Source organism: Jatropha curcas, chromosome 10 (assembly GCF_041381405.1).
Source record: "Jatropha curcas cultivar XTBG-Jc1 chromosome 10, XTBG_Jcur_1.0, whole genome shotgun sequence".
Classification (NCBI taxonomy): Eukaryota; Viridiplantae; Streptophyta; class Magnoliopsida; order Malpighiales; family Euphorbiaceae; genus Jatropha; species Jatropha curcas.
Window position 1 is genome coordinate 22,994,615 of NC_143160.1, and position 7,767 is coordinate 23,002,381.

Consider the following 7,767-nt stretch of genomic DNA (forward strand, 5'->3'; position numbering starts at 1 on the left):
CCGTCAATTTGATCATTGCCCCGTCGTTAGCCATGTCAAATTCTGAATCACACAATTTTACTTTTCATGAAATTCACTATTCACGTGAATAGTAACTTTGTAGAAGATTGACAGAATTTACCAACCAAAGGCTCTGATACCAGTTGTTGGGATTATATCTGATCCCGAGTGGAGTCCGTGGAAAAATACTCCAATAATTACGTATTGGATATTAACAATCGAATTCAACAAAAATAATAACCACGGTAAAAATTAAATAATTACCGTAAATGCCAGATGAAAAATAAGGACACTGAGATTTACGTGGTTCACCCTTCAACTGTTATGGGCTATATCCACGGGACAAAAACTCCGAATAATTCTTCTACTAAAAATAATAGGTACAAAAGAGATTACAAAAATAGTGGTACTCTAAGTGTTTCCCAAAAACACCCCCAAAATTACAATCCTCACTATTTTCTCTCTTTCCCGATTTTAGGAACCTTTTCCTAAAATTTTCTACACTCAATTGTGTATTCCTATTCTATTTTGTTTTTGTACATAGTTTAGGGAAATCCTTCTCCTAGGAGAAGGGGACACGTCATTAACGCATCCACTGAATGGATGCGTTAATCACGCGTCCATTTTTCCTTCCTATTTTCTTCATTCAAACGTGTGTGGGTCCCACATATTTGAATCTCTTCTTCTTTTTTTTTCTTTGACCAACAATAAAAACATGTTTTTTTTTTTTTTTCTTTTCAAATGTGTGTGGGTCTCACATGTCGGAGGGACCCCACAACATGTAGGTCCTAACAAACAAATTCAACCCAAAAGAATGCATTTGACTAATTATAAGAGAAATTTTTAATATATCAATTTGTTCAAATAGATTCAGAAGTTGTTTTGTGCTCTGAGAATTTGAGTCATCTTTTGTGATTGGGCAAAATGATTCCATTAATTGCCCTATTTTTCTTTAATTTTCTTGGGAAGTACTTTGGTTTTGCTTAATGGGAATAGAAGGGGGGAGAGAGAGGGACTTTTGGATGGGATTTGGTTGCGTATGAGGAGAAAATGGGGACCACAAAAGGGTTACGAGTTAGAGAGATAAAACTTTGTAAAGGAAGTTATATTTTTTATTTTTAAAATTGTCAATGTGTAAATTAAATTGGGTTGCATTTTTATTTACTTATTCTAATCAGTTTTTTTTTTTTTTAAATACAAGTGCGGTTGCCAGTGTGGGAATGTGTGGAAATGTGTTTAAATTGGCGCAAAATTTTTTTACTTCATGTGCATAATTGGTCCCCGCAAAATCATAGGGTTAATTTGTCAAAATTTAGCGGGAAATCTATATATTTGGCCATTATAATTTATATTTTACTTATTATAGCTTATGAGGCAGAGTTGTAATGATGTGGCAGTAGTTCACGTGAGATAGTATTGTTGATATAGCATATAAATACACTAGCTGTAATCACGTTTTGATACAGATCAATAAAATTAGATATACAATTTTTCTACATTTTCTTTCTCTTCAGTTTTTTCCTTTCATTGCTGCTATTGTATGGATTTTAGATTTCTTTAATGGTCCTCTTTTATGGATCTTGTATTCTATTTCATCAAGTTTATTTTATATACTCCTATTTTAAATGGAATGAATCTATACTTTATTGAAAAAAATAATAGCCATTTAAATATTATAGTGAATCTTTATTCTGAATTTCAGAGAACATTTCAAAAGGAATAATAAGATAGATGGTGCATTAATTTATGCATAATAAATATTTATAATTTATAAAAGTTAGCAATTATAAAAAGTATATAATTAAATTGAATGAAAATAATAGCACTATTTATCTTTATCTCAATAACTTATTATTTATTTAATTGTTTTATGCAAACATAAGCAATACAAATAGGTCAAAATAAATAACAAGTGAGAAGAATGAGTACAAATACGTGCATTGCAGGTTGAAAAAAACTAGTATATATAAAATATGAATAGGGAGAACAATGGATTTCTAAAATACCCCAATTATGTTTATGGATTGATAAAAATATCATTGAGAACTTTAATTTTATTGATTGAAAACTAAAATTAATTTTAAATTTGACCGGTTATGTTAATTTATTATTTTAATCTAACTTCTATAAGGAAGTTTAATCTAATTCTAAATAGAAAATTGTCTAGTTTAGTCTCATTCTAATTAGCAACGTGTCCTATCATACCACTATATATATACACAAAGGTTGATAATATTTATAATATTTTTATTTTGGTATACTATAAATATTAGCTTTTAATGGCATATAATATATTATGGCACATCAATATTATTTTAATTTATTTTACATAATAGATTATCCAAATTAAAAAAACTATTAAAAAATAAAATTATAGGTAATTTAACGTGAACAAACTCTTATTACTACTAAACTAAGAGACTAAATTTATAAACACATAAATATTTTCCACTAGATGATAATTATGAAACTAGGGTTTTCTTCTATATGATATTTTTCCTCAATATGATAACGTGAACAATATAGATTGTCAGAGCAAGCAACAAGAACATACAACCCAAGTTGATAGGTATATCTTTTCCTTCTCTAATTATATGTATTCTACGCAAAACCAAAGGAAGAAATTATTGGATTTGTTTAATGGTTTTTAATTAGGTTTATGCTATCGCAATTTCTAATATTCATAGATTTGTATTTGATCTTATAACACTAAAATTAACTTAACCTCTCCTTTCCCCCACTTTTACTTTAAATCATAGATATCTCTTATTTTAGCGAATTAAAGTAAATTTTTTTTCTAAGACTTTTTAATTTATGCATATATGGTTGGCATAGATAATAAAATTTAAGTTTTAGATACTGTTAAGCTTTTATCAGGTGTACTTCTTGGAGACATGGACATGAAAAAGACAAGTTTGGTACTGACATTTATTAAAGGTCAATTCTTCGATTTCTAGGTTCAACTTCGATAGAATTTATTGTTTTTCTCTAATGCACCATATGTATAATGTATGATCTCTAACATTTAAATTATATAAACCTAAAGACTAGGGGTGGCCACGGTTCTGGAACCACCGATTTTGATTCTGGTCAAAAGGTGAATAAAGAAGAAACTCAGGGTTTTTATTCCAAGAATGTTAATCTTACAACTCGGAGAAGATTAAGTGCTAGCTTAGGCTTTAAGGAGACTACAAATCTAGGAAGTATTTAGGAGTTCCCCTCCTCCATGAAAGGGTCACCAAGCGATCCTATGCTTATTTTATTGATAAAGCCGAGTTCAAATTATCTTCTTAGAAGGTTAGTAGTTTATCCATGGCAGGTAGAGTTACTTTGGCTAATACTATTGTCTCTACCATGCCAATTTATGCCATGCCAATTGTCAAATTGTCTGTGTTACTGTGTCGGGAGATTGAGAAACTTTTCAAAATTTTATTTAGGGATCCACTTTGGTGAAGCGCAAAATTTTGATGGTGCCTTGGAAGGAAGTCTGTAAATTGAAGAAGCTAGGCGGCTCGGGTTTAAAGGTCTGCTGGTACTCAATAAAGCTTTTTTAATGAAGCTTGGTTGGCACATTATTTTTGGGTCCAAAGCTCTTTGGGTGGAAGTTCTTAAAAGGCGTTATAAGATACAGGGGCTTCCTGTGCCGATAAATCTTAATCTTAAAACTAGTTCACCTCGTTGGAGGGACTGGTTGACTGCTGGAAAGATTTGCTTAAAGTATTTCCTAGTCTGTAGGAAGTAGGGAGAAGGTGAGATTTTGGTTAGACAAGTGGGTTGTGGATTATATTATTCTCCTTGATATAGTGTGAAGCCTGTTTGAGCAAACATTCTATATGAGAGTCGATTGTTATGTTATGCAAACTGGTCCATGGGATTAGTCACGCTTTGTTGAGTTTTTCCTATCTCAGCTCTTCCAAATGTTGCTACTGTGTTACCGCCGAATCTTAGTCAAGGCGAGGATGTCCCAATATGGCATTTTTCCAATTCTAAAAACTTTGATATTAAGTCAACTTCTAATTCTCTTGTAGATACCCCTCAAGATCGAAGGGATCATAGCTGCACTACTGTTTGGAATTGGTTGGGTCCGTAACGCATTCGATTGTTTCTTTAGTTAGTACTTAAAAGGAAACTTCTCACTAATCAAGAAAGGTTCCGACGCTATTCTTGTGAGTCTCTGGCTTACGAGTTATGTGTGGGTGGCTCAAAGTTTGTTCTTCATGTGTTAAGGGATTGCACCATTGCTAAACAGGTGTGGTCTTATCTCAATCCTCCTTCACAGGTGTTTTGGAATAGTTTTATGGATGCTCAAGTTTGGGTTTCGAATAACTTTATGGCCTCATTGCACCATGATAATGGTTTTAGCTGGCCCTTAATTTTTATTACTGCATGTTGGAAGATTTAAGGGTCCAGGAATAAAGCCCTCCTTGTGGGAGATTCTCAAAATGCAGTTTCTATAGTTAATAGCATTCATGGGTATGTCTTGGAAGTTTCTGGCATCTCTAAAATACAAGTATTGAATCATGGTGAGAGACCTATAAAATCACAGTAATGGGTCAATTGGTGGCTGCCTTCATTGGGCTTCTTCAAACTTAACGTAGATGGGGCAGTGAAACATGGTCAAGCTTGTGTAGGTGGCTTGATAAGAGATGCATCTACTCGCTGGATTGCAGGTTTTTCGGCCAGCCTAGGGTTGTGTTCAGTACCTTTGGTAGAGTTATAGGGTACCTTTGAAGGTTTGAAGTTTGCAAAGAATTGTGGCATTCATGTGTCGCCTGTTGAATGTGACAGTGAATTAGTTGTGAAGATGATTAAAGGTGATGCATGAATGTGGGAATGTGATGCTATCTCATGTTTATAGAGAGGCTAACAATTGGGCGGATTGGCTAGCAAATTTGGCTCTTTCCCACAGTTTAGGAGTTCATGTGCTTTCAGATTGTCCTTCGGAGCTTCATGCTTGGATTGTTCATGATGCTTCTAGTGTAGCATATTCTAGGTCATATATCTGAAGCTATTTTGCCTTCTTTTTCTACCAAAAAAATATCATTAAGGATAATTTAGTCATATTCTAACTAGAAATTTTTATTTCTATTGATTAATTATATAATATTATAAAAAATAAAAGAAAATTTTAATTCATTCAATTTTTAGTTTCAGAATAATGACTAAAATTATTTGAACTTTTACTAATAATAAAATTCAATTGAGTCAAGCTTGAATATTTTATTTATTGAATCAAAATTTGAATATAAAACTCAAGTAATGTTTTGAATTTTATATTTTCTAATTGAGTTGATGTAATGCCCTAATTTTTCTATGTTGTGAATAATAATTTACCGGTCTGTTAATAGTACTACTCAACCGGGAATTAGTGTTTTTCCTTTCTGAAAAAAATATTATTCATAACTAATATTTTTTATAATAATTTTGGAGCATATATATATTATTTTGATGACTAAGAAAGTAAATTATGAATTTATATGGAGAATTTAAGTAATCGATGAATATTAATTCGAGGTATTTTTAGAAATTAGAAAATTGGAGTATTAAAATTTATTGAATTAAGGTAATGAGATTTGTGGAGAAAAATATAAGGAGTTGTTATAGGATTTAATCCTAGCCTTTGGATCAAAATACCATTGACTCAATCTCCATCATTCATCAACAACTTAGGAAGTTGTTAGAAATTACTAAAATGTCCCCCAAACTTGTACCCCACAATATATATATAGTATTTTTTTTCTTTCCTTTCTTTCTTCTCACTTCTTCATATTTTCTTTCCCCTCTCCCTCTCTCAATTTATTTTCAATTTTCCACAAGATTAAGCTTGATTTAACCCAACCAAATTAAATCCTAGCCCTTGTTCTTGAAGATTTATGCTAATTGTGGAGTTTCACGGTAGAGATTTGGAGAAATTTTGGGAATTTCAATATAGACAAGTAAGTCTTGATTTATGATTTGAGTTTGTTTATTGGTTTAAGTTTGTGTAATTGCGTTTCTTCATCTCCATGGATGCTCTCTTTTTCTTCTTTGCTTTTCTTTGTTTTGATTTTGGATTTCTCTCGGATTAAAGGAAGGTGATCCCTCTAAGTTAGACTAAGGGAAAGCTAAGTGTAATTGGTGATTTCAAGCCTCCTATAGCTTAATTAAGAGGTTAGTGCCTACCAATTTCATCTCCTCTTTCTTCTCTTTGAATTTTCAATTTTCAGGCTTTTTATGAGAATTTGGGGATTTTGTGATTTTTGGCTTGATTGATGTGTGCTAAGTGATTAATTGTATTGGTGATTAATAAGTGTAATTGTAAACTTAAATTAAGAAGAAAACATCTCCCCATTCACTCCCTAGAGGAGGCTGAACCACCTAGGTTATGGGGTTAAGGTTTTCCTTGCTTTCTTGCCACTATAATTTCTTTTATATGATGTTAAACATGTAATTAAAATGTGGTAGAATTATCTTGCATGAATTTCTTTGTTTAGTATTTACATTTGATAGGAAATGGGGGTTTTATGTAAATTATTTGACAATAAATGAGTTAATTGTTTAGACATGATATTAGAAGCTTGTTGTTGGCCATAGTATGTTTAAAATGAAGGAAAAGTATTTCTTTCCCTATGACTTTGGTTTGTTGAAATTTCATGGTTAGTGTACCTAGGTTGTCTTTGCTTTTAAATAATGAAATTTGTTGGAGAAATAATGTTTTGTAAGAAATTATAGTATGGTAAAAATGCCTCTTTCAAATACTTAGGCTTAAGGATTTTTTATGATTTGAAACTTGAGAAATTGTTAACAAATTGAATGAAATTGAGTTAACTATGAATTTCAACATGCTGATGGAAGTATGTGTAAGGTTGTACCATGTTTGAGGTAATGTGAAACCATCTCTTTGATGGAGAAACTCATAATGGTTGAACCTCATGGTTGTGAAGCCTTATGACTTTTCCTTACCTTTGAATGGTAATTTCCCTTAATCTTAATGCTTCTTGTGTAGCTTAAGGTTGGAAGCCATGCCTTTAATGAATGCTTGGAAATTGTGTTCTTTTAATGTCATGAAATTAAGGAATGGAAATTTATATGAGATTTTACATGTCTAAGATGCAATTATGCTTCCATGAGTATAATTAAGGATTTGAACGAAATAGTTGTTAAAAGGAAGGCTTATGTGATAAAAACCCCATATATGCCAAATATGTTTCCTACGACTTGAAACATAGAAGTTTTAAGAATTTGAGTAAGACTTTGCATGTCTATAATGCACGTATGCTTCTTGAATATAATAAGTTTTTGAATGAGTAAAATGAGGAAAGTAAGGCTTTTTTATGCTACAAATGTCTTATATGACTTGTAATTTCCTATGACAAGGCTTTATAATAAAATATTTGCTTTATGGCTTTAATAATTGTATTAAGCTAAGAACCCTTTTATAAATGTGTATTGTTGGCTCAATGGTCAAAATGCTTATCTCGGATTTTGATGATTATTACAAAACAAATAAATTTAAATTATATTATTTGTGCTAATTTTATTTTATGCAGAATTTCTTTGGAAAGAAATTATACAAGGCAAGTCCTACATTGAGAGTGAAGATTTCGAAGATCCTAGTAATCTAGGCATTTAGGAAACTTTGTAGGATAGAGAGAAAGGTTTCATATGAGCACAAAAATCTTTTTCTCTCTCAAAAGTATTTTTCGGAAATTAGATTTTTTCAAAATAAATTCCTTTATTTTATTTTCGAAAATATTTCTTTAAATCGAAAAGATTTATTTTCCTAAA

General features: G+C 31.3%; 1 long non-coding RNA gene across 1 annotated transcript; it reads left to right on the forward strand.

The window, feature by feature from the left end:
• The first annotated feature begins 5,775 nt into the window (after positions 1-5,775).
• Positions 5,776-7,767, forward strand: LOC149493281 (uncharacterized). Its single transcript, XR_016318555.1, has 3 exons — positions 5,776-5,936; positions 6,071-6,150; positions 7,530-7,767. It is a non-coding gene; the product is annotated as an uncharacterized LOC149493281 (long non-coding RNA).